A 27,028-nucleotide genomic window follows, 5' to 3' on the forward strand; every position below is an offset into this window, starting at 1 on the left:
TAAAATATTAGCCTTTAAAAAAGAACATGTAATTTTTCCTTTTGAGTTGTACAGTCTGATACATCCAGAGTTAGACTGAGAGATGAGTTAAGTTCTTCTATTTTTGGTTTCCTTCTATGTGTGTCCTTCTATTTCCTGTAATGTCTGCTTATGTAAGTTGCTGCTATGATGCATTTAGGTCATAAATATTCATAACTTCTACATCTTCATTGTGAATTTTACATCTTGTGCTGTAAAGTATCATCCTTTGTTGCACAAAATAGTTACTTATCCCAAATCCAATTTGTCTCATATCAAGGTCAAACTTCCACTTTTTTTGTTATTACTACTTTTTGAATGAGGGAAGGGATGGGCATGATCTGAGTAAAACCTTTATTTTCCTTTTGTTTTCAGCCATCCCAAATACTTTTAAAATTGCAACTTGTATTAAGTTTCGCTTTTAACTCAACTGAAGATCCTTTAAAAAAATAACAAAGTATGTATTTCAATTCTTGGATACATGTCTGTGTGTGCTTGTGTATGTCTTTGTGTGTTGATGGTTTCTCTGATACTTAGGTGTGCGTTAAGCTGTATATTTGCTTTCTAGTGGCTACCTTTATAATTAAATATTATATTCATACTCTATTATTGAAGACATATTAATTAGTTATGAGCAATAATAAATTGCCATGCACCCTATTCTATTCCCTACTCTGCATTTTATTTAATGTCATATATTTTTTTAATCTTAAAGTTCTTAGTGTTCATCTTTGCACTGTTACACATATTTGGTAAAAATCTATTAAGTTTGTAAAGTGGTTAGAATATTGCTTGGCAACAGCAAATACAATGTATGTGTTATCTATTTTTATTGGATTTTTGTATTTGTTGGAAAATATGTGTCACAATTTCCATTGCTTTTGTGGCAACTTGCCCCCCACCTCATCTATTGGTACATTTTAATGCTCCTTTTCAGAATTTTTCTTACAGTTACTGGTATTTTTTATGTTCTAGTTTCTCTTTTAAACTACTCACTATTGAACAAATTATATTCTGGTCAGTCTTTGTAGAAAGTTCCTGAAACTGAGGGTTCAAGATAGCCTTGCTGTTCTCTCAGTAAAAATGCTGTTAGTTTGTGCTGTAGCTTTTATACGAATGACCCTCCAAAACTGACTGCCTTGTATTCACTCTTGTGCAGCCCCTCCCACATTGGCTCTAGACTTAGCTGTAGAACTTGCTTTGTCAACAGGATATTAGCAAAGACACATACAGAAGCTTGCAAAGAGCTTGAACATTGGAGCCTGTCTTCCCTCTTGCTGCTGGGAATTCTACCTCCATGTGAGAAAGCCCAAGTTAGTTCCTTGAAAAGAGGCCCCAGGTGTTCATGCCATCATTTCTGAGGCCCAAATACGTGAATGAGACCTGCTGACACCACATGGAGCAGAGATAAGTAACTTCAGTGCGGCCTATCCCAATTTGTCACCTCATTGAATTGTAGGGAGGTAATTGGTAGATTTTTAAACCATTGTTTCAGGTGGTTTGCCAGGCAGCAATAAATTACGATGCACTTTTATTGCTTCCTCCAAAACAGACTTCTTTCAGTAATTATTGGTTTTGTGTAGACTCCTTCTGAGTCTCTGAAGTAAATCTGGTTCAGGAGACCATCTGCCATGAGCTCTGTGCTCTCCAGGTCTTGCAAACAAGAAAGCAGGCTTCTACATATCACGGTAATCACCTCATCTTCACGGATTATGGTTTTGCTGCTATAGACCTGCTGCTATGGGCTCCCCTGGAACTTGTGCCCTTTCTCCCCATCTCTGTGTGCCTTTTCTGATCCTGCTGCCTTTATTGAGAGACATGGCTGCTTTTGTATTTTGTTCTGCTAAGAAGTACATTTAATTTAATTTTTCCCTAGTGAGAACAATTATGGTAAGCCCCTCACTTTCAAGAAATACATTTTTGCTGGTACTTTCTGATGTCCTGGTTCCCTTTGATTCTCCTCCATGGGTCTTTTCCATACAACTTCTGTCCAACTTCAGCTGCTTTTAGCAACCTTTATAAGTACTTTGGAGTTTGTGCATAAAATCTGTATAAGTTTGCTGAAAGTGGCATTTGACAATTTCTCCATTGTCTTTGTTGTTTATAAAATTTCTAGGGAGAAGTGGGAAAGGTATTTACATAACTGACATTATCTTCATACTGGTGTCCCTTTATTTTTTTTTTTTGCAATAAGAACCCTTGGACATATTTTTTTTCTGAAGATGATGTAATAGCCTTGGATACTTTAGTAATTATTAATATCTTTCAAAGTTCTAATATTCAGAGAGGGGAGCATGCTAGGGCACTCAAAGTAGTTCTTTGTTTCTTAGATTGAATCACAATTTAGGTTCCCATCCCACATTCTATTTGGGCAACGGTCTCTTTATATTTAAAATGTCTGACTAATTAATCCTCACTGTAGTTCAGGAAAAAGAAATTATATTGTCATATTTTACAGACAGAGTGTGTGTCAGAATCACGAGGGTACTGCAGGATTCATTCTCTTCCTTCCAGATGTTCACTGCCTCAATATTATTAATTCTGGCTTTAGGCTCAATTTCAAAGGTAGATGGTACAAAATGCAACAGGTCCAAGAAGGCAGCATCTCAGCTTGGCAGGACTGGGTGCTCTACACTCGAAGGGCTGGTGTTTGAATATGTTTCCTCCAAAGCCACAGGCGGGAGACAGAGTGGGGCAGGAGTCCATGAAGTCCCTAAATTGGTAAGCTCTCAGGTTTGATGTTCATAGTTGTGTGTAGGTAAAGGAGGTTTGGGTTACTGGGTAAGTAACAGAAGGTTATTGCCACTTCTTTGGCAAGCTCCAATTACCTTTTGATACACAGTTCAGAAGGGATCTAATTCCCTCACCCATTTCCCCTCCAACTAGAGAAAATCCCTCCCACTAATGTAATTGGTATGTGTTTCTGTTGTGTAATAGTTGTATTATCCGTTTTGGGCTTTTCATAGTTGCTTCTCCCACTAGGCTGTGAGCTCCTTGGGCTCAGGGACTGTGCCCCAGCATCTGGCACAGCATATTGTGCTTAGTGCAAAATAGGTGTGCCATAAATTTTGGAGTAAACTGAAAAAATAGGCTCATTTTACCTATTAAAGTCTTTCTGGTCTCTGGATAGTTGTATAAGCAGTCACTGCATCTCTACCTTTCTCTGTTTTCTTGACAGCTTTCTTTTCTTTTTCTCTGACTGAAAAGGGCTGAACATCTGGGGGAAAGGAAACCTTTTTACACCCCCGACCCCACCCCATCCCAATAGCAAGCCTCCATTCCCTGCGTTCTTTGAAACTGTGCAGTAAGGCTGCCGGGTGCCTGTTGCTGGGTCATGCAAATTCCCAAGTTTGCGACCCACTCCCAGAGGGTCTTGATGGAGCACCTCCCCCAAGGTGATCTGACCCCACTGGTCAGTAGCACTGTGCTTCTCCGCTCTGGAGCTCCTTTGTGCAACAGGAGAGCAGCAGGATCACACGCTCACACTAGCTCCTTCCACATAATTTGCCCCGCTCGCTCCTTCACCTCCCTCTACCCCAGCTCTAAGGGCCCCTCTCCCCACCCTCCTTTGTGCAACCCGTGGCTGCCGAGCTTCTAGTACTGTATTCATGGTAGATGAAGAGCCAGTGACTGACACGTTCCACGGATGGACGGCGAATCACAGCAGGCGCGGGCGGCAGGGGGAGGGTGCGTAGTGGCAGACAGCCGCTGGGATTATGAATGGGGGCGGGTGGGGTGACGAGTTTGGGGTTCCAACCAGGATTTTCGGTATCCGGCTTTGGATAGGCACACAGGGCAGTGTGTAATCCTTCAGCTCTGGTGGGAAGGGAGATGCCGTGAGCTCCCGGTTGAAAGTGAAGGTTATTTTGCAAAACTCCCTTGGTATCATGCCTGCGGAGTACTGCAAGAGGTCGGCGAGGTAGGTGGGAGAGGAAAATAAGCGAGGTGGGCACTCGGGGAGAGGGCCAGCCGGCTGGGGGTGGTGCGTCTTGTTCCTTAGAGTGGACAGGTGGTGGCCTCAGCAGTTGCGATCTACCGTACATCACCGAGTCCGTGCAATGCGATCACATTGTTATTCCCCGCACCGGGCTGAGGAGTGCAGAGGGGCAGCCCAAGTGCCACTGCGAGCTGTCTCTGCCGGGGGTGGGGGGAAGGGAGCAGTGGGGGTACAGAGAGGCAGTTGGGGGGCAGTGGAGGAGAGAGGAGCTCAGGGGTGCGTAGCGGCCGCCCTTACCGCCCAGGCCGGGATCCTGGACGCTGGCTGGTCCATGTGCCCACTCTGCAGCCGCCCCCGGCTCGTGCGCCCTTTTCCTGGTCTCTCGGCCTCGCCTCCGAGGCTCCGGGCTCCCCCTTGTCCGCCGGGCTGTGCTCCAGGCGCGCCACCGTCCTTTTACCTGGCTTTGGTGCCCCTGGGAATAGGGAAGGCTCATCTCCTTGCACGGAAGAGCTGCGCCGGACAGAGCGGTGGCCGGAGCCCGGGCACCCAGAGAGCGGTGGCCAAGGCGGTGCACCAGCGGCGCCTCCGACAGCAGGAGGGAGGCTTCCGAGAGGGTAGCCTGAGGTAAGGGCTGCCCAGGAGGCTGCGGGTTTATTTCTTCCTTCACTTCATCGCACATCCCGGCCGAAACGGAGTATAGTGTGCTGTGGAGCTGATGGGGGTCGAGGGGACGATGGGGCCAGGCAGGGATCGTGGTCTTGACCGCCACGCGCTTGCCCCTTGTAATATCAATAAATCCGCCAACCGGCCCTTTCTCTTCGTCCCCTCGTTCTCTGCCCCTGCCTGCGTCCTTGGACCTCTGGTAAGCCCCTGGGAAGGAGAGCCAAGGTAGAATGGAGAAAGGCAGAGGGATTCTCCCAGGAGTGGGTGATGAATTGGCGCGCGGTCCCAGTGATTGACTGCGGGCGCGCGAGGGAGCCTGGGGTACCCAAGAGTTTGCTGGGCTTCGCCCCAGGATGGTCCTGCATGCCCGTTACTGAGCTCCAATGGGGCGCACCCAAGCCGCGACGCAACCCGGGCTCTGCCAAGGAACTTTTGGGGAAGCTCAGCCTCCGTTTGAGGAGGCGTGCTGGAGTGTGTTCAGGGCTTGGCCCTTTCTAAACTGGAAGTGTGTGTGTGTGTGTGTGTGTGTGTGTGTGTGTGTGTGTGTGTGTGTGAGAGCGTGAGCGTGCAGGGTTTTTCCCCTTTTCTTTCCTGCCTTCCCTCCTCTTCCATCTTCCTGCCTGCTTCCTTCCTTCCTCCCCCTTTTCACAGATCCGCTCTCCATGTGCCATACTTCAAACAAAATCCCAAACCACCGTAGTCAATAGCTGAAACACCAGTATAAAGAGAAGAGCACAGAGAAATGCCCGTGTAGTTAATTTTAAAGACAAATATATGTATATAAATAATATAATGTGTTATATATAGTATAATACACATACACTATATAATAGTATATACAGTGATATACTGCATAGTAATATATATGTATATATACTATATACAATATAGTATATATAATATTTAATACTGCATGTATACACAAGCCTGTGGTAATTTTAAAGAAATACTTTGAGATTCTCACCTAAATTTACATTACATGTATGTGGTTTACATCACACGCATATGATGCCACTAAACAGAAACGGTAAATCGACGCATTCTGTGTCTTAAGTCTGAATGTGATATCACTATTCTGTGAATCCCATCCGTCTTTTAAATTCAGAGGGTTCCAGCTACTTGAAAGCCCAGGGCTACACTGCAAGAATAAAAGGCACATTAAAAATACAGATGCTGTATTTTTAGTGGATCATCTACTTTCCTCTCTTCCTTTTACCAAAAGGTGGGAACCTGCCTAGTGTCAACATGTGTCTGCAGTGTAGCAATGGACTATTCAACTCTTCAAATCAGTACTGGTAGGACTTGACTGGCAGCATATTCGCTGGCTGTTTCTGTTATTTTTCTTTTTAAACAACAGAATGCTAATTACAAAAAATAAGTAAAATTGTTTAATAGACTGGAATTGTTGAGATGGCACAATTGATACAGTGAGGCTATTTATTATATCTTCATCATCTTGTTACCAGGGCAGGCAAAAGTTCAGAGTGTGTGAGACACAGAGTGTATTCTCGAACGAGTATTTATTAATTATTGTATTGTTTATGTGTAATTGCAGCTGTAAACCTCCTTTGGCCCACCCTTCTCTTCCTTATTAAAATTGTGCGCTAAATGTTTTTACGATGTGTCTCTTGTATTTTTTTCTCAGCTGACTTGCTTTTTAGTTTATTTCTAACTTGAGATATTTTGCAAAGATGAATTATTTTAAATTTCTCTAGAGGGTACTCACTTGGGCATGCTTGTTTCTTTTAAACAGAGTTTTTACTTAAGGAGTAAGAAATCAATTATATGGTTTTCTGATTCTGAAGTCCTTTGCCTGTCTAGAGACAGGTATTTAATAATAATGATATGCTGAAGTAAGGCTTCATTTTTGATAAAAATATGAAACATAAAATGGATATTTTCATTTTGGTTTATGAACTGATGGTTTAAAATTGTGAAGGAATAGAGTCTCAGGTTGTTTTTAATATCTTTTTTGGCTTACTTTGATTACAGAGCAAGAAGTACATGTTGTGGTTTTAAGTCAGAAAGATTTCACAATTAGTAATTTGGATTTATCTTTTATTATTATAGGATAAAATTTCATTGCTCTTTCTAAGGAAACTTGAGCAATGGAGTTTGGAGAAGGTGTGGGAATGTTATTGATTATAGGACAAGTGAGTTCCTTTAAAATATTAGAAAAATTTAAAGTAGAATTTGGGTAATTATTCAGGCCTATTTTCCAGATAATTCTTTCTTCATTGATGTCCTATTGTTTAAATTTTCCATTGAGATATGATTTATTTTTTATTTTTTGAAGTTCTATTCGATGTCTTTTCCTACATAGTTGCCTGTTTTTCTTCTTTAGGTTTTCTGTCTTTTAATATGGATTCTATTCTTATTTTATCTCTTTAATAATTTTACCTGAATTTATTTTATAGTTTAGGTTTTTTTTTTTTTTTTTACTTAAATTCTTTTGGGAGTTACTCATCCCCGTGGTTGCATCTGCTGGCTCCAGAACCATATACCCATTTTGAAGTGGATTATTCCCTCCTGTGTTTTGTTATTTGGATTATGAGCTCATCTTAAACCAGGTTTTTGCTTTTGTTTTTTTCTCTGTGGTAGTCATATTTTCCCTACTTCTTGAAAGTTTCCTTATAGGGATTTTTTTATTTTTTATTTTTATTTTTGCTTCTGTAGAACACCTTAAGGGTTTTGCTGGTTTATGATAAGCTCATAAAAATTTTTAAAGAGTTATAACTGACATACAGTTTCAGGTGTACAACATAATGATTTGATATTTGTATACATTGTGATCACCACATTAGGTCTAGTTAACATCCATAGGATTAGCTTTCACTTTCATTTATTGGCTTGATATTTCTGTGTCATGCAGGTGATGTGAATTCAAACTGTGTGTGTGTCTTGTGTCTGGTCAGAGATTTAATTCAAGGAATAATTTTATCCTTCTATCCAGAGCTCCAGGAAGAGACAGGCTTTCTTGCTACTTCTAGGCCAGGCTTCTAGTCCTTCTTAAACTATGGGGTCAACTCTTCTAGGGTTCTCCTTTATGCAGAAGTCTCAGCTCTAGTTACCTTCCTTTCATGGGCCCCAAACCAAGTTACCTGTCCCTGAACACATGAAATCTCCAGTCTTTACGCATTAATGCCTGTGTTTAAATTCTGTATCACTTTGGATTTATGTATTATCAATTTATCTCTCTTTCTTCTGGTATTTGTTTTCTTTCTGTCCTAATACTTACAGATTTCCTTTCTTTTTTCTTCAATCTCAACTATTTAACCTATTTTACCTTTTCTAGTCTGTTAAAAGTAAGTATCTCTGTGTTGGCAGAAGAAGGGAGTTCAGTCCACATTAACTCAGCCTGCCACACTGGTGGACTAAGATGTCTACCTGGGTCTCTATACACTGAGAATTGATTCTTTTCAGTTACTTTCTTTCCCCCTACAATATCCTCACATTATTATTTTTAAAAAAAATTTATATTAGTCCCCTTGTCTTTTTTTCTCTTTATGTGTCATTCATATTTGTATTGAGTTCAGGGCAGTTGTCTTATTGAGTGTCTCACAGTCTGGATTTGTCTAATGGTTTACTTACTTGATTAGGTTAAGGTTAAACATTTTTAGCAAAAATACCCCTGCTGAGGCGACGTGTGCGTCCTACTGCATCAGGGCAGGAGAGTCTCTGTGTCTCACTCTTGATGACTAAGTTGTGTAACTTGAAAGGTGATACTTACCAAATGTCTCCTGTTTTTTTTTTTTTCTTTTTTTACTTTGGGGTTAATAACTACTATGTAAAGGGACACTTTGAGACTATGTGAAAAACTTTTCACTCTCTCACAATTTTCACCCAGTGCTTCTTTTATTAACTTTTTCTTTTGAAGTCATTGTAGATTTATATGCATTGTAAAAAATCATACAGAGCCCCTGTATATCCTTTGTTCAGCTTTCCCCAAGAGTAATAATATGTTGACAAACTGTAATAGGATATCGCAACCAGGAAATTGACATTGATACAATCTGCAGATCTCATTCAGATTCCACCAGTTGTGTGTATGTGTTTAGTTCAATGCAATTTTCTCACATGTATAGGTTTGTGTATTTGCCACCGCAATCAAGATACCGAATTGTTCCATTACCTCAGAATCCCTTGTGCTACTGCCTCTTTAATAATGACACCCATCCGCCTCCCACTCCCTGGCCTCATTTCTAACCTCTGACAACCTTCTCTATAATGTTGTCATTTCAAAAATGTTGTATAAATGGAATCATAAATTATGTAAACTTTGAGATTGTTCCCCACCCCCACTCACCATTATTCCCCAGAGATTCACCCACGTTGTCGTATGTGGCAATAATTTGTCCCTTCTTACTGCCGAGTGCTATCCCATGGATGGTGTGGACGGCCCACATGCAGTGTAGGCAGCCACCCCATGGAGGACATTTGACTGAGTAAAGCTGTCGTGCACATTTGTTTACAGGTGTTTGCTTGGATGTAAGTCTTCGTTTCTCTGGGTTAAATTGCCCAAAGGTGTGATTGTCAGGTCCTATGGTAATTACACACTTAGTTTTATAAGAAATTGCCCAGCTTTTTCCCAGAGTGATTGTACCCTTTTACATTCCCAGCAACAACATTGAGTGATCATTTCTCTGCATTATGTTAGAGTGTAGGTCTGTTATTTTACTGTTTTCTCTCTGTTTTCTCCATTTCTTATTCCTTTATTTCTCTTTTCTTGCCTTCCTGTGAGTTACTTGAACATTTTATAGGATTCCATTTTGATTTATTTCTAGTGTTTTAAGTGTATCTCTTGGTATACTTTTCTCGATGGTTGCTCTGGATGTTACCATATATATATTTAGGCCTATTTACTCTCCCTTCTTTTTAAATGCGGTTGTGTTGAGTATAAGACCGTGTTATACTTTTTGTTTCACTCATTGAATATGATTTAGACAACTTGCTTCGGGAAGGAATTTGTGGTTGATAGTTCTTTCCTTTTAGCACTTCAGACGTGTTATTTCCTTCAGGCCTCCATGCTTTCTGATGAGAAAACCATTGTCGGTGGAGTTGATGCTCTCCTATAGGCAGTGTGCCATTTCTCTCTGGCTTGTTTTAAGATTATCTTCTCTGTCTTTCAATTTTTTTAGAAGCTTAGGAATGGTGTGTCTTGATATATATTTCTTAGGATGTATTCTATTTGGAGTTTGATCAGTTTCTTGAATCTATTGGTTTGTAGGGTTTTTCCCCTTTCAAATTTGGAAGGTTTCCTGGTATTATTTCTTCAAATATTTTTTTAGCTCCACTGTCCTCATCTCTTTCTGGGACTCTGATGATATGAATGTTGGTCCTTTTGTTATTGTCCCATAGCATCCTGAGCTTCTGTTCATCATTTTTAAAAAAAGATTTTATTTATTTATTTTTAGAGAGAGGGAAAGTGAGGGAGAAAGATAGAGGGAGAAACATCAATGTGAGCGAGAAGCCTTAATTGGTTGCCTCTTGCATGTGCCCTGACCAGGAATCAAGCCGGCAACCTTTTGCTTTGTGGGACGACGTTCAAACAGTTGAGCCACACCAGTCAGGGCTCTGTTCATCTTTTTAAAAATTTTGTCTGGTGTGTCTCTGTTGTTCACATTGGAATAATTCTATTGATCTGCTCTCAATTCACTGCTGCTATCCTTGATCATCTCCACTATTGAGCCCATCCAGTTAGTGTTTTATTTTGGTTATTGTATTTTTTTTTGGTTCTGTAATTGCCTTTTGATCCATTTTAGAACTTACACATCTTTGTTGAGTTTTTAATTTTTTTTCCCAATTGTTTCCAGAGACTGTGAGTTTGCTTGTTGAAGCATTTTTGTAATGGAAGCTTTAAAACCCTTGCCAGATAATTCTGACATCTGAGTCACTTCAGTGTTGGTGTCAATTGATTGTGTTTTTTCAATTAAGCTGTGTTTGTATCCTGGACATTTTGCACCAATGTTAGGAGGCTCTGGGTCCTATTTAAATCTTATACCTTAGCAGTCACCTTGTTTAGGTTTAGCACACAGGTCCTAGATTACTTTTTGTGCATTGTGGTTTCAATGCTATTTTAAATTTCCAGAGGTTTTATGCTGATATGTGAGTCTGCCTGTCTTGTCTGTTGCTTCTGGGGCTCCCACTGAACCCTGCTGATGCCGCTGGAGGGGGCAGAAGGAACCTCGCCGACCAGGCCTGCTGGTGCTTCTAGGGGACGGAAGGGATTTCTTGGCCGGCAGGGAAGGGATTTCTGGGCCTGCAGCTTGTTGTGGCAGGATTCCCCCTGCCAGTGCTGTGAGGCCATCTGGTGCTATTGGCTGGACCCCATTTAGACACAGGAGAGGAACCTGTATCATCTACTGCTAGGTTGGGGGGTGGAGATGCTGGCCTTGGTAACCAACCTGTTGTTGGGTAGGGGGTCATGAGGCAACCTACTGCTCTTTTATTCCTCTAGTTCGTGGGTCACCAACCAGTCACCCTCTTTCTTTTCACCATTTTGAGTCTTCCTTTGATTGTCTCTTGCATTACTTCTAGGGTTTATAGGTGTACTAAGTGGAGAGGTGAGTATGCCATCTTAGATGGACTGGAAATATATGCTTTGTAAAAATACTCTAGTTCAATTCCTTAGTCATCACACTCTCCACTGACATAATTGAAAATATTAGTTTGTGTTTTCCTGTAATATGTATTTGTTCTAGAGACAGTTGTCTTAAAGCATTTGAAAAATACTAGTAGCTTTTATCTGTTGCCATACCAGGGAAGTGCTAAAAATATCCTTTATCAGATGGACACTTTAAACTCTAGAGAAAATAAATGACATTGTTTGTACAAGCAACTTGCTGATATTTTGAGTGGATTAAGGAGAAGATACCAGGATTCTGCCTTTGGCTCTCCTGGTTTATACCACAGTGCCGACTCATAGAATTATGGCATTTTTAGAATTGAAAGTGAACTTAGAGATTACCTGCTTAGAGATTATTGCTTGATATTTAGGAAAACTAATACCTTGAAGGCCATAAAGTAGCTTAAGTTCCTTCAGTTCAATAGTACCAAGGCTTGATTATGTTGAATTCTTAGTTCATAATGTTATGTTTTCTTTAAAAAAATCAAGATCACTTTCTTTTTAGAAAACTTTAAAATTTTATATTGAGGCATGATTTCTCAGTTCCCTTTTCTAATGAAAAAAAAAAAAACCTAACAAGTTGGGACAGCATGATGGTATTCTAAAAAATAGGCATGTCTGAGCCCTGGCCAGGCAGCTCAGTTGGTTAGAGCATCATCCCATAAAACAAAAGGTTGCAGGGACAGGGCACATGCCTAGATTTTGGGTTCGAGACTTGGTCAGGTATGTATGGGAGGCAACAATCAATGTTCCTCTCTCACATTGATATTTCTCTCTCAAATCAATAAAAACATATCGTCAGGTGAGAATTAAAAAAAAATAGGCACGTTTGAAAGTCTGAGGAACATATGGACCAGAAAAGTAAACATAGATTCAAAAATTTACATACAGTCTTGAAGGTTTATGAACTCTTAGGGATGACCACCAAATACTGCTTTTGTGTTATTTGTACCACGTGAGGTCTGTGAATAGTCTTTGCTAGGGGAAGTGACATAAGGATAATGCCTCATTCGATACCCAGACCCTCCCTTAAGGCTTGTTTATTGTGGCAGTTGTCCTGGCGCAGCACACTGGTGTGCTGGGGAATCTGCTTTGCTGCAGGTTCTAGAGAGCCGTTAGGTGAGAAGGATAGAGTGGGACCAGCTATGCCAGCGAGTGGGTAAATAGCACTCCTTCAGCAGTTGTTAAAACAGACTGCGGGAAACAGAAACAGGCAACTAAGCACACGATACTTCTTCTCTCTCCCCCCAAACACACATACACACACCTTAAGATTCCTTAGAAAGATTGTCATCTGCTCCTGTCTGCTGTCATCATCTTGGAGAAATATTTTTCCTTCGAGATAATTCTCCCTTTCTCTAGTAAGGTTTCTCCCCTGGTGGTCATTGAAACCGAATTTCACCCATTCAAAATGTTAGGGGCTGAAAGAACAAAGCTTATAGTAGCAGTTGATGTATTTACTGGTGAATTTATGAGGGTAAGAAGAAAAACCACATCCATGTTTTTCTTATATTATGGATCCAAATAATTTAAGAGCACAGAATGATGAGTATGACTGAATTCAGAGATCAGGAAGTGAGTCCAGTATTTGTTAAAGTAGTTAAGATTACTTTAAAGGAAGCTGCTGATATATACTTAAAGGAAGCTCCTGTCTAGCTCCCTGTGACTACTACAACTCCTTGGATGAGAAGTAAGACCCTGAAATGATTTGAAGTGCCATAATGTACACTGGAGTAAAAAACTCAATGCAGAAAAATGGGGACCAAAAAAAATAATTTTTTTTCTAGTACTTTTACATCTTTTAAAAGTTCAAAGGGATTTTCTTTTCAGGGTTACTCTTTTGCTATTGAATAATTGCATGTTGGGAATCAGAATTCTGAGTTCCAGTTCTGCTATGCCACTAAGTGGGTAGATGACATTCCCTCCGTAGGTGTCTGGATATAAAATAAAACTTTGAATGATGCTAATCTCTAAGGTTATTTGCAGCATTCTGATTTAGTGAAACTTTTGATTAGTAGGTATTACTTGACATGATAGGGGGGTTTCTTGATGTATCTATGTAATTAAGTATTATTCATAAGAAAGCCCTCCAGGGAACTAATATTTTAGTTTGAAATTATTACAATATGTTGATGTGATCAGAAACTTCAATAATTAGAGAGGTCATGATTGAATTAGGACTACCCAACTATATGGATACAATATAGCACAATTTGGGAAACAAATACTTTAATGCTGATAGTGATAATGACAATGGTGATGATGCTAATGTGCTGGCACTTGATTTAATTGCAGTGGAGGTGTAGTGATACTGTAGATTGCTCATTAGCATCCATTCACCATTTTCTCTTTTATCTTCTTCTGCTATACAAGTTGGAAGGCAAATCGTTCTACTTTCCAGCCTCTCTTGAAGCTGAAAGTGGCCCGTATAACTAAGGTTAGATGTTGATTAATAGGGCCCGTATAACTAAGGTTAGATGTTGATTAATGGGGAATACATACTTTCTTGAACAAAAAAGGAAAGCTTTTCAAGGAGAGGGTTCTTGCCCTTGCCCCTTACCTCCTCTTTCTCAGTAGGGCAGGGTGCCCTGATTTGTGGGGAGCAGCCATCTTGCAAGCATGAGGAATAAAACCATGCACATAGAATGATGAAGCAGAAAAATAGATGTTGCTTGGATCCTTGATGACATCTTGGAGTACATCTATCAGCTCTGCATTGCCTACCTCCAGTCTTATTATTCCATAGGAAAAATAAAACCCTTAACTGTTTCTTCCACTACTTATTAGGTTTTCTGTCACTCCCAGCCTAACACATTCACAACTCAATATGTGAAGTAGTTGTTATGACTTTGCATTTTACCTTTTTGAAGGATAAAATCAATGTTTACAGATCTTTGTAATTATTAATCTTCAATAAAACATTAAGCTACTTTGTACAAAATTATCATTGTGAGGCAGCTTGGTGGTGAAAATTTCGGATAACCTATAAATTTTTTATTTTATTGTTCCTAGCATGAAGAACAGCATACAACTCCAAGAGCCTCAGTTTTATTATTGCTTAGACAATATTTCAAATTTTATTCAATGGGTGAAATTTTTATGAGGAAAACTATTTCTGTGAGTCACACCTCCTACTTAGTTATAATCTTTGGTAAGAATGGGATACTGCTGGAGAATACCAATGACTCTTGAAAAAATGTTTTCCTCATTTTTCTTATATGCAAAAATGTATAGCAAAATGGTTTGTCCTTGATGCCATTTAATCTAAATTTGTTTTTAGCAAATTCCTTCTGACTTCACACTTTCACTGACTGAGAAATACTTTGAGAGGAGGATTTTAAAATTTAAGAATGTCCATTCACAGAAAGTAGATATAAAGTATATGAAATAATTTTTGTGTGGCATTTAATCTGCACATTCTCCATTTGGATTTACCTGGTTTATGTGCATTAAGCCATATGATAAGAGAAATAGAAGGATCGAAGTGGGATATATTTGTGTTATTTTATCCGTTAGGAGAGTGTTCATTTGAGAATAACTGATAATTTGAAATATTATATGCTACAAGTAAGGAGTTTACTGTTGTATGTGCTACAAGATGTCTGGAGGGAGATGGCCCAAGGTTGGAGCAACTGTACAAGGCGGTTATGAAGGATTTAGGCTCCTTCTTGCTTTTGGTTCTGCTGTCATTGGTGCATGACTTTCATATTCTTGGTGGAAAGAGAGTTAGTGAACCTCCAGGCATGGCCTCTGGACACAGGCAGGAAAAAGGGGCTGGACAAAAAGCAAGTCACACATCGGCGGAGTCAGAAAATATAGTAAGGAAAATGATCACTCCCGGGAAGATGCATCTGGTAAACTTCTAATATCTTACTCATCTGAACTATATCAGTGGCCACCCTTAGCTGCACAGAGGTCTGAAGAATAAAGGATATTTTTTCTTTCCATCACTTTAATCTGGGAAAATGGGTACCTCCAAAAATGTCAGGATTTTGTTATACTGAAAAAGAAGGATATTGGGCAGGCAACCGTCATTGTTATTGCCTATGAAGAATATTTCTTAGCTTTTAAAATCATATTTGTAGTGTTATATCATAAATGTATAGTCTGAAGATATCTTAAAATATGACAGTTTAAGAGTAGTTATTAATCATTATTTGCCTTACGGCCCTAGAAGGTACAATTATTTAGAAGTTTGTATCAGTTGCCACTTTGTGTTAATATAGCTGGCTGACATAAATCTCAAAGCATATTTTGATAGTCATTGGTATTAAGATAATTGTGGGCAAAAAGTTATAATTTCCTTCTATAATGAATAATGACATATGAGTGTGAAATTCTGAGAAGTCAGACAGGGACAATATTATATATGTGCTTTATTTTCTGTTTAAATTGGCATTTATGTGTGTTTATAATACTTAAGATCAGATATTTATTTTAAAAAGAATAAAATTGGTTCAATTCAGGATATCTACTTTGCCATTCTCACTCAGGATATTGCCTGCAATACCCTGTAATTGAGGGTTTGTTCTTCAATCGATGTAGGCACACTACCTTGAAGTTGTTTATCCACATTAAGAAGGATAATGGCTCTTTTCTGGTTAAAATTTTTCTCATTAAAATTAGGATGAGACAACTGTGCTCCCCACACTTCAGAGGGACGGTAAAAAGATAAGTGAAATAATGGATGTGAAGTGCATTTTTGTTTTGGCTCTGAAAGAAGGTGTTATACAAGTTCTATTAATAGTATGATTAATGTGCAAACAAGATGATGGGTGAACATTTCCAAAACGGGGTATCATAACTAGGAATTTTGAGTGTAGTCTTCGATGTCTGTGTTTTTTTTTTAAAGGAGAACAATATAGCAACACAGTCTCATGTTCTTACTTTGAATGAAATGTCCAAGGTAAACCTCATTGTGTGGGGAAGAGAAAGTATGGAAAGAGTTTCAAAAAGAGGGAGGTGATTTATTGAAAAATGTCCAGATATAAGATATCCTTTGGGTCTCCTATGTGGTTACAAAATGGGAAAACTGTGATTAAAATGTGAACTCTGATTAAGACTTAGAATGGAACTTGCAATGACTATATCTTGAAAATAATGAGGTTCTATTTGACTCAGAAATCTTCAAAAGAATTTTTTTTTGCAGTGTCTTCATTAAAGGCTTTGTCATCACTTTGGCTACAGATTTTTATTCCTTAAAAGATAATTTGAGATGGGAAGTTGTTCCTTGTTTCTACCTGAACTGCCATGCTTTCTTTGTGCTTAGTTACCATAAAAATGAGTCCTATTATATAGTGATAAGAACCCTTGACTTTGAACCAGGGAGCAAGGTTCATGTCTCAGGTTTGCTACTAATTATCTGTATAACAGAAAATTATTCAATTGCTTTTTGTAAAGACACATTCTTTAAACTATCTTCTTCTCTTCTTCAGGCATCCTACACTTAAGGTGCTTAAGCTGGCCAGTTGAGATCATAGGAGAAAGTCACATCCTGTGGGGAGAACATGTCAGACTTATAGTCATCAGGGGTCAGCCATGAGCCTGGCATGTGAAAGCTGGTCTGGAAGTGGGTACGAGGAGGGAAGCTTTGCTTTTCTCTGTGCATTACTATTTTGGATGATTTGTTGAAGACAAATGCTTAGACATGGGCTTATTGGTGGTTTATGTGAAAGAGACAGTAACTAAAATTGAACAAAGTTGGCCAGTTAAGGAAAGCCTGTCATACTTTGTAAATCAGATTATCCAGGTTATTTTATCTTTCTCTTTTAAAAAAATTTTCCAAGTCTTTAAAAAGCCTTGTTTAATTGTGTTAGCCATTTTTTGAAAATTAAGGGGATGGTCAAATGTCAGCAAGGGCTGTAGGTGGGAAGACTGTCCCCTAGCCCAAACCCGTGTGGTAAGAGCAGTAGAAGCAATAAGTAGAGTGTAGGAAATTCTTACGAGAAGATATGGAGGAGATTATAGTGGGGCTTGAGGAGCTGTGGTTGCCAAATACCCCTGATTTCCAGCTGTCATTTCCCAAATGGAGGCTCTCCTTCAACGCCGTACCTTAGAAGCTAGGGGTTTACTTTTATTGAAGATTGAAAATTCCCGGAAGAGTTGCCGTTTTCTCATCTGGAAAATGAGGGGATTAGGCCAGTTCATAGTTTCACAGCCATTTCCCCCTTGTAACTCTTTTGTTTTGAAATATTTTGTCTACCAAACTATTTCCATAATCATGTCTTTTTTAAAGGAACCAGAGGCATATAAAGTAGTCATTTAACAATTTCAATTTACATGAGATAATTAGGCTGACTATTCTGAGAAGTTATAATTCAGCTTAAAGCAAACAAATTTGATATTTTGTTCATTTAAGAATGCGGCTCTGGCTGGTGTGGCTCAGTGGATTGAGTGCCGGCCTGTGAACCAAAGGCTTGCTGGTTCCATTCCCAGTCAGGGCACATGCCTGGGTTGCAGGCCAGGTCCCCAGTAGGGAATGTGCGAGAGGCAACCACACATTGATGTTTCTCTCCCTCTCTTTCTCCCTCCCTTCTCCTTTCTCTGAAAATAAATAAATAAAATCTTTAAAAAAAGAATGCAGTAAATGTTTATGAATTTATCAAGTTGCAAATTTATAGTTTGATATGTCATCTAAAAGTAGTGGTGCCTGTTGTACCATTCTTCATCTCTGATCCTGCTTCCTACAGGCATTACCTTCAGGTACTTCATTGTTTCTGTAGGTTGCCTCCCTTTTGTGTAAACAAGATGCTTAGGCTGATATTTGCTGATTTTTAGTTTTATTCTTATATAGTTATTTCATGCTATGGAAGATGACACACACACATTCACCTACTTCCTTAATTTAAATAAATTGCTATGACTGTTAACTATTGCACCTCTGAATCCTTTGGTGTACTAGGATTACATTTCTTTTCTTATACATGTTTTTATTTTCCTTATATTACGTAACTGTTTCCATTTTATTTTCCTCATATTACATAACTGTTTCAATTTTATTTTACTCAGTTTTCAAACTATCTTTTACTATTTTACTAAGCTACTCATCTAAATTGCATATTTCATCTTAATATATTGAGTTCGATCAGATAATCTATACTTTTACCTTTTTACTAGGCATGTACATCCTCAATCTGTCCATACATTTGCTCACTGTTGTAATTTTTGAATTTTCCTTTTCCATCTAAATTAGGGTGATCTTAAGCTGAAGTAACTAGTAGCCTCAAAATCTATAATGGTTCAGACACAACAGAAATGTATTTTTTTGCTCATATAGTGCTACTGAGCTGTTCCAGGTAAGTATGGGAGGGTTGTGGGTGTTGATCTGCTGTTTTAGGTGAGTAGGACGGGGTGCTGTATTGCTTCCTGCAGTGACTTGGGGAACTTGGTTAGAGGCACCACTGTCTTTAGTACATGAGTTCCAAAGTTGTCATGGTCAACATCAGACAGAGCTTGGAGGTGGTCCTGGGAGTAGCTTATATCCTTCCTAGTTATATATGTTTGTCTAGAACTCAGTCTTGTGGCCAAGCCCAATGATAAGAGAGGCTGAGATAAGACTGTCTAGCTGTGTGTCCTGAGAGGAGGAAATGGGTTTTAGCAGACAGCTAACAGTCCCTGCAGTGCAATCATTCTGTAGATTTCTTTACTTCTTTCCTATGTTACACCCCTTGTTTTGTGATTTCCATAGCTCTCACCCTTCCCTTCCCTTCCCTTCCCTTCCCTCCTTCCTTCCTTCCTGCCTGCCTTCTAGAGAAGTGTATTTTATCTGTAAATCAACCCCCTTTTCCTAACCACCACCACCACCAACATAACTGAGTAATCTGGACTGCTCATTGCTGGATGGGTTCCAAGTGGTTGCCCGGGTTCCTTGTGTCTGATAGATTCATGTCACTGGGCAGAGCCCTGTGGTAGATGGGTACATGGAGGGCTATGATCCTCTGTAGAGCCTGGCTTTGGGCTGATGGTTGGGAAGCTGGGCGAGGTGGTGATGGAGCTACTGCCCAATGACTGGAGCCCACAACTCACTTTCCACAAGTTCCAGTGGGAGACAGTGGAGTGTCTACCTATCATCTGATTTTTGGCAAGTTTCATATTTTGCTCTTTCTTGATTTAGTCTCTTGTTGGATGGAGCACATCCTCCAATATTATCTTAAGACATGGTGTGTTGAAGGTAAATTTTTTGAAATGTTTTATATCTGAGAATGTTTTTATCTATTTTTACACCTGATGGGTAACTTTTTGGAATGTATATTTTTGTTGGATGTCATTTTCCCAGAGATCATTTCCCCATTTGTTAGATATCATGAAATATTAACAATTCTTTCATTTCTTTGTTTTTTATTTTTATAACTTCTATTATTGTTTTTCATATAATCTGATGATGCTTTCCATTGTAAGATACAATATTATCTTATGTATCACTAAGACAAATACATTTTAATTAAACTATGAGCAATCTTTTCATATCACCTAGAATATTATATTCTGATTGAAAGAACATGTTTAGACTTAATAAAAAATAAAATATATTATATATCTCTCTAGTGAATGCATAAAAAAAGAACACATACTGATATAAATTGCATGAGTTATTCTGAAAACTTTCACATTCAGAGTCTATGTCTCCTGAATCCCTTTAGAACTCCAAGTCATTAATGTCTGTGTTCACCCAGGCATCGTCAGTCTGTGTGCCAGGAATGGTGCTGGCCCAAAAGTTGCTTAGCAATCATGGGGAGTGAACTGGTTTCGTGATCCTTGCTCTGGGAATATTATTAAAAATGCTTGATTCTTCACTGCTCCTATTCCTTCCTCACAAGCATATTATTTCTCAATGTGAAAAGTTTCCCATTAATGTCTGTTGGGTTCTCTTCCATCCAAACTCATACTCACTTTGCAAGTTTTCCTGAATGTGCAGGTCGTGACAGCTAGCTCATTACTGCTGCCTGTCTGAGAACCCCTGTAAGACACTATCGATTATAAGGTATATCTGAGTTCAGAGCTATAATGATGTGGAGAATGTGCATGATATTTAGATGTTCAACCATCTGGACAAACCCTCTAAAATTTTGTATGTTTTCAAATCCAGTTTTCACTTCTTACATATTTTTGTACATTTTATTTTAGTATCGATAGATAGAAGGATAGAGAACAGTCTCACTCTTTTACTGTGTGCCTTAACTGTAAAGTAAAAAAAGAGCTTGAATTTTCTCAAGACAAAATGGTAAGAATCCTGGGGGATCCTTTACCTCTGAAAGCAGCACATGTACCAGAAGACTCACCTGAACTTGGGGGTGATCAAAACATAAGAAGAACCACATTTATGATTCAGGTATGTTTTTTGCAGGTGCATCACGGGAATATTTTTCTAGCTGTCCTTCTGTATAGATTCACAGTCATAGTGTACATGCTAGTCTAGAACTATACTTACTGAAAGTTGAGTGAAAAATATAGATTTCTAGCAGCTTTATAAATGGCTGCATATTATTCTTTTGAATTAACTTGCTGTGCTTTGTTTAATTCTTTCTCCAGTGTTGAACAGCGGATTGCTTCCAGTTTAATTTTCACAATTCAGCAATTCTTTAATAAACTTTCTAACATAACAGCTCGTCATTTGCTGAGTTAAGAGCTATACACATTTTAAAGACTTTTTGCCACCAAGTTTTCTTTCAGAAAGGTTGTACCTATTTACACACGCACCAGCTATCTGTCAGAAGGATCATTTCCCACAAGTCTCTAAATCTGGGTTTGTTAATGTGAGGAGAGTCAAATGATCTCTTTGCTGTTTTCCATTTGTTTTCTTTGATTACTAGGAACCCTAAAAAATAACTTTGTATGTGTTATGGTATCCTGGGAGGGAGAAAGAGGCTGCCGAGTGGGCTTGAGCAGGAGCGCTGTAGCGGCTGTTTGGCTGACGTCAGGAGAAGGTGTTAGGCGGGGAATGAGTAGTCACTGCTTGGATTCCTGGAAGGTCTAGGGAACTCTGCAGTTTAAACTCTCTAACCTTCACAGAGATCCTTTTTTATTGCCTTCCCTGAGTGGCTGCATTCCTTCCAGGTACCACATCTTTTGTTCCATGGGAATACAGAGCTGCAACCTCCAGACTGCAGGGTCCCCAATAGTCCTGGGTGACCTTGGGGCAATAAGTAGGGGAGGTATTGGTGGGGCTCTGAGTAAAGGAGAGTAAAGGGGGGTGTGGGCCACTCAGCAGGTGGAAGAGAAGAGCACAACATCTGGAGGCAGACAGTATAAGGCAGTGAGGGTACAATCTCATTCTCAATAATTGTCCACGTGGACGGGGGGCTCTGTTTGAAAGGCGGGCAGAGGTGCCTTGAATGTGAGCTTCAGGGCAGTGGAGGGGCTCTGAGACTGTTGGAGCCCTAGCATGGTGAGACCTGACAAATTTGTCTTAGCAAAGCTAACAGCATTGGATGACACTGGAAGTGGATGCAGGCCATGCAAGAGGTTGTATTCCTGGTTTCTCAATGTAGTCTGCAGTTTAAAAAGGTCAGAAGCTTTTTGGTTGTGATTTATGTTTAAAGGGACACAGAATCAGGCAAATGCTTCCAGCACAGGGCTGTTGTCATTCTCTGTAAGAAAAGTGAAAAGTAGTTCATTTTTCATAGGTCAGGCCTTTAGAATATGTAGAGGTTGTAGCAGAGAGTGAAGTTGTTCAGAGCATATCATGTGGTATGTGGGTAGATATGAGGCATATTAAAATGCTGAATGAATTCAGAAACTGCATCAAAGATACCCTTAGACTTGCCGCAATACGGCAAATGGTAGCAAATGCGTAACTTTAAATGGAAAATGCACTCATTAGGCCATTTAAACTAGCAGAGTTATAGGTTACATTTTTAATTTTATTTGTATATGGACACATCTTTCATACCTGTAATATTAGGGTAAACAAGATCTAAACACTGCTTTCATTTGATTGGGAAATTATCTTAAGCACATAATAAGGGTATTTAAAAAGGCCCTAACATTAATATCTTGGAATTGGATGGTTTATGGCTATTTTCTTATTTTCATTGAAATTTAAACTATATTTTCTGAGATAGCCTTTATTATGCTTTTAGATATAATCTGCCTTGGCTTGGCAGTTGGTAACTGAATAAGTAATTTCATCTTTGATATTACTGCCTGACAAACAGTGGTTTTCAGAGATGGTGTTAAAACCTCATTAATGATTTTTTTTTAGAGGTAGGATGGCAAATATTTTCTAATAAATCATGCTTTGTGCTTAGCTCATTTTTGAATAGTTACTGCTGTGGATCTTTTTGCTGCTCATATAATGCAGTTAAATTTTTAGCTGAAGAATTCAATTTTTATTTTTCCAGTAACTGTAGCCAAGGGCTGTACTCTCTTCCAACCTAGATAAGTCACAGTGACATGCCTAGGCCAATAGAAAGAGGTCTGATGAAATCTGGTGGGTGGTGAGAGAGGAGATGCAGTGTATAATTCTCCTTTCAAATGCAGTTAGAGGGCTTCTCCAAGGTGGAGTGCTTATCAATTATGGAGCATTCCAGTTCTCCTCAGACCAGACTTTTTGCTGTAGCAAACACAACTTTTACTATTTATTTCAACCTTGGTACCTTTAAAAAACCTATTTCTCTCCTTTTGGGGAAGATAACTAATATTTATTGAGCACTCACCATATGCCAAGCACCTTACTCAAGGTTTTAAAATGCTGTCTCATTTAATTCTTACCATAATCTTGCCATCCAGGCATTATTATACTCATATGGAAGATGAAAATAATAAATCTCAGCCAGATTAAATAATTTGGTTAAGTATTTTCCTTTCACCAATACAAGTTCTATACCTGTTTAAGTCCTGTTAAAGACTCAATCTATTAAAACTTAAAAAATACTCATTGAGAGTTTTATTATGTTCCAGGTACATAAATTATCTCACTTAATGTTCACTGGAAAAGAGAAGTAGGTATATTTATTTTCATTTTAAAAATGAGGTAACTGAGAGGTTCAGAGTCTAATTTATTCAACATCACACGGAGCTGAGATTTAAACCCAGGTCTCTGACTCCAGAGCCTGAGCTCTCATGATTACATTGCTGGTCTTTGTATTTAAGGGTTATGTTTTAAAATTATTATTACTTTACAATTATTTGAAATTATATATTTTTTGCTGCTTCAGTACTTACCTTTTCATGTAAATGCAGTAAGAACTGATAGGCAGGGCCTACTGCATGCCTTTAGCACTCTGCTAAATGCTTAGTCTACAATGGCATTTCTCAATAAAAACGCTGTTCACTTTTGGGGCCAGACGACACCTTGTTTTGGGGGAGTGTGTCTGTTCTGCACATTATAGGATGTTTAGCGGCATCCCTGGCCTCTTCCAATAGCACTCCTCCCCTTCTTCCTGTTGTGACAACCAAAAATGCCTTCAGACATTGCCAAGTACTAACTGGTGGGGAGGAAATCACCTGAGGTTGAGAACCACTGGTCTGTATTAGCTCATCCTGTCCTCAGAGCACCTGGGAGCCTTCTACCCTATGATGTCAGCTTCACACAGGAAGAATAACGCTGGGCAGTGGCATCTCCAGGACGCCAACTCAAGGACTACATACAACTTCGGACTAATTTTCACTTTATTTCCTGGACTCCACCTTCAAACGTAACTTGAGGGTTCTGAAAGGTGTGGGCTATGTTGAATCCTTCTTTTTCTCGGGCCCACAAGGACACTGGGGAAAAATATTTAATATGGCAGTGCTCTGAGAAATGTTCATGAACAAATGACTCATTTTATGTGGGTCATTTTTAAATAAGAATCTTTAGAATAAAATTTAGCTTAGTGCAATAATTAAGATCAGAGTGTTTGGAATCAATCACAGGTTTAAGTCTTATCTCTGCCATTTATTAGTTCTAGGATTCTGAGAAAGATTTTTTTGACCTATTTTAGCGTGGATTTTCTCATATCTTTGGGACTAGTTATTCTTCCTGTAGATTTGTGAGGCATAAATGTCACCTAGCACAGTACATGACACAAGGTCTTAAAAAATTCAGTAAATGATAGCTACTCGTAATACAATTAATCATTTATACCTATGATAAGGAAATGGTCTAGATTTTCACCTTATAATCGGAGATCATTACGTATATTTAAATGTCAATCAAGTTAAAAATGTTGTCTTTTGTCTACCTGGAACAACTCGAAAGCTGTTGGTGCATTCACACTAAATTAAAAATTATATAAAATAAAAAGATACAGAGGAGAAATGAGGAAGGTGGGGGAAAATGTAAATGTGAACAAACAAAAACAGGACCATTTCATGGACTAAAATAATATACTGGATTATTTAGATTTTGATGAAGATTTACATTCAGTTCATTTGATGATGGTAAATAATTATTAACCCTCTTGGTAGCTCAAAGGAGAGCCTTCTTTTGGCCTTGGGAACAGCTGAATTGACTCATCCCTGATCTCCGCTCTCAGCCTTCTGCTGGCTTGGCACTTCTCGCTTCCTTCCCCAAGGTCTGACCTTTTGCGGCATTTCCTCTGACTCATTTTTGGGTTCTGCTCCTGGCTTTCAGCCTCTGCTCTGAGGATTCCTTTGTGAGGTTCCTGGGTCCTCTTCCAGGTTAGTTACTGACTTGATTTAATTCCCCCATTGGATCCCTTCCCTAGGTGACTACACTCCATGCCTGGCCACGCATGACTGCGAGAGGCAGCATTTCTCACCTGCTGCTGCTTCCCCTGCCATGAGTCAACTTTGACAAATTCCTCCCAAATGTAACTGGCCGAAATCGTTTAGTTTTAACTATAGGTTGGTGGTATTGAATTCCTCAGTGGGAAAATGCTGTAATGGATATTCATTGCTTTTAGACTCTTGAGGGCCTATTTTTGTACTTGAAACGCTTCTCAATTTTTTTTTATGTTGACACACATTGGAAATGTTAATATTTGTAGGAAACAATTAAGGTACATAGATAACTGTTTTGGGTTCCAGGATTGCATGGCTATTGTGGAGGGACAGAGGGGATGCATAGCTCAGCTTCCTCTACAAAATTATATATAGTTGCATATTGGTTGGGAAGCTATATTCCAAAGTTTGCCAGGAAGACACAGATAATAGCACTGGGCTGAGGGGGCAGGTAAGGGAAGTGTAAACCCTGAAACAGTTATTATTCTGTAGCCTCTTTCTAAAAGGCTCAGTGCACCCTGGAGAGGCTGTGCCAGGAATAGAAAGACTTACAAACTAGGATAAGGATGCTGAAGTTTCTGTAGAGGGTTGGTGAAGAAAGAGATAAATCTATTTTAACACATGGTGGGATGTGTTAGAACTGGAAAGAGACTGGGAACGGGGACAGAGTTAGGAGGCTCCTGAGGGAATCCAAGAATGAGGTACTGAGGATTTGGAGTATTGGCTACCAAACTGAAAAGGAATGAATGACTTGTTTTATATTCATACAGAAAAGACTTAAATGTACATACAGGCCAGATGTTTGAAATATATTTACCACCTTGGCAAATGAAGCTATATTTACTTCCTAACCAATTATGTCAGACCATCATAATTATCATTGAGATGTGAGGGGTGTGTGGAGAAAGAAGTCAATAATAATATTCAAGTTACTATTTTAATTTGTGATTTTACCTATATTTAATTATTTAAACTATTTTGATTCATTTTAGTCACTTAAAAAAAAGGTGCAATTTTGGGTGGGGAGATGGTGCATTGAGTTTTGAACATCCCAAATTTGAGATATTTGTGTAACATAAAGTACCAGTTACCTGGAAAGTACTTGGAACGTGGTTCTGGAATGCTGAAGAAAGAGCCACATCCGAGAGACTAGATTTTAGAAGTGAACAGTGTAGATCCATGTGTTTTCAGTTGGAGGTGGGGGTCCCATGGAAATCATAAGCAAAACTGTGTTTAAAATGTCATGTGCGAGTGTGTTATTTTCCTGAGGAGAGGGTCTTCTGTCATTTCAAGGAATCACTGCCACCGATAGCAAATTAAGACCTGAAGGTCAAATTGGCAAAAATTATAATTTTTAAAAAGTGGAGAATGAATTGTAGATACCTTCAGGGATTTTTTTTTCCTTTGGCAGTAATGCAAGATTTGGAAAGGGAATTGATTTGGGAAATATATGATTAGAATAATAAATTTGCCTTAGGATAGAAGTTTGGAAAGTAGTGTGTCCGACAAGCAGCAGGCGTTTTAGCCAAGGAAACAGGTGAGAGATGGATTTGTTAGTCTTTAGCACTGCAATGATACTAGAAGCCCTGAGTATATTTTGAGCTCGTCTAAGCAAAGGCTTAGAGTTAAGATAGAACAATGCAGAAGGCCAAGTTTTGAGCGTGGGCAATACCCACAGCAGAAAGCCAGGTGAACAGAAGGACTGGGGCACTCTGGACACTCTGTGTATGAGATGTAGAAAACACAGGAAGAAAGGAATTTATAAAGATGAAATAAATTGATAAAGGATGAGTTGTAATATATATTCCTATAACCAATGTATTATTTTATGCATCTTTTACAATGTTTTAAAAACAATTTTATTGAAGTATTGCTTATGTACTATAAATTACATTCACTTAAAAGTCTTCATTTTGGTGATTTTTGACGAAAGTATTCCCTTGTGTTACCACCACAACAATCAAGATATTTCTTTTTTTTATTGTTGTTTAATTACAGTTGTCCCAATTTCCCCCGTTGCTCTCCCCTGTCCTGCCCACCTACCCGCTTCCTCAGTTAAGCCCCACCCTGTTGTCCATTACCATGGGGCTTTTATCCATGTTCCTTGACTAGACCCATCCCCT

General features: G+C 39.1%; 1 protein-coding gene across 1 annotated transcript in view; it reads left to right on the forward strand.

The window, feature by feature from the left end:
* Window positions 1-3,815: 3,815 nt before the first annotated feature.
* PDE4B (phosphodiesterase 4B) overlaps window positions 3,816-27,028 on the forward strand; it is a 513,377-nt gene continuing 490,164 nt past the window's right edge. Inside the window, exon 1 of the mRNA XM_053921419.1 lies at window positions 3,816-3,937. The gene's annotated coding sequence lies outside the window, so the exon portion shown is untranslated. The remainder of the gene's footprint in view (window positions 3,938-27,028) is intronic.

Source organism: Desmodus rotundus, chromosome 3 (assembly GCF_022682495.2).
Source record: "Desmodus rotundus isolate HL8 chromosome 3, HLdesRot8A.1, whole genome shotgun sequence".
Lineage (NCBI taxonomy): Eukaryota > Metazoa > Chordata > Mammalia > Chiroptera > Phyllostomidae > Desmodus > Desmodus rotundus.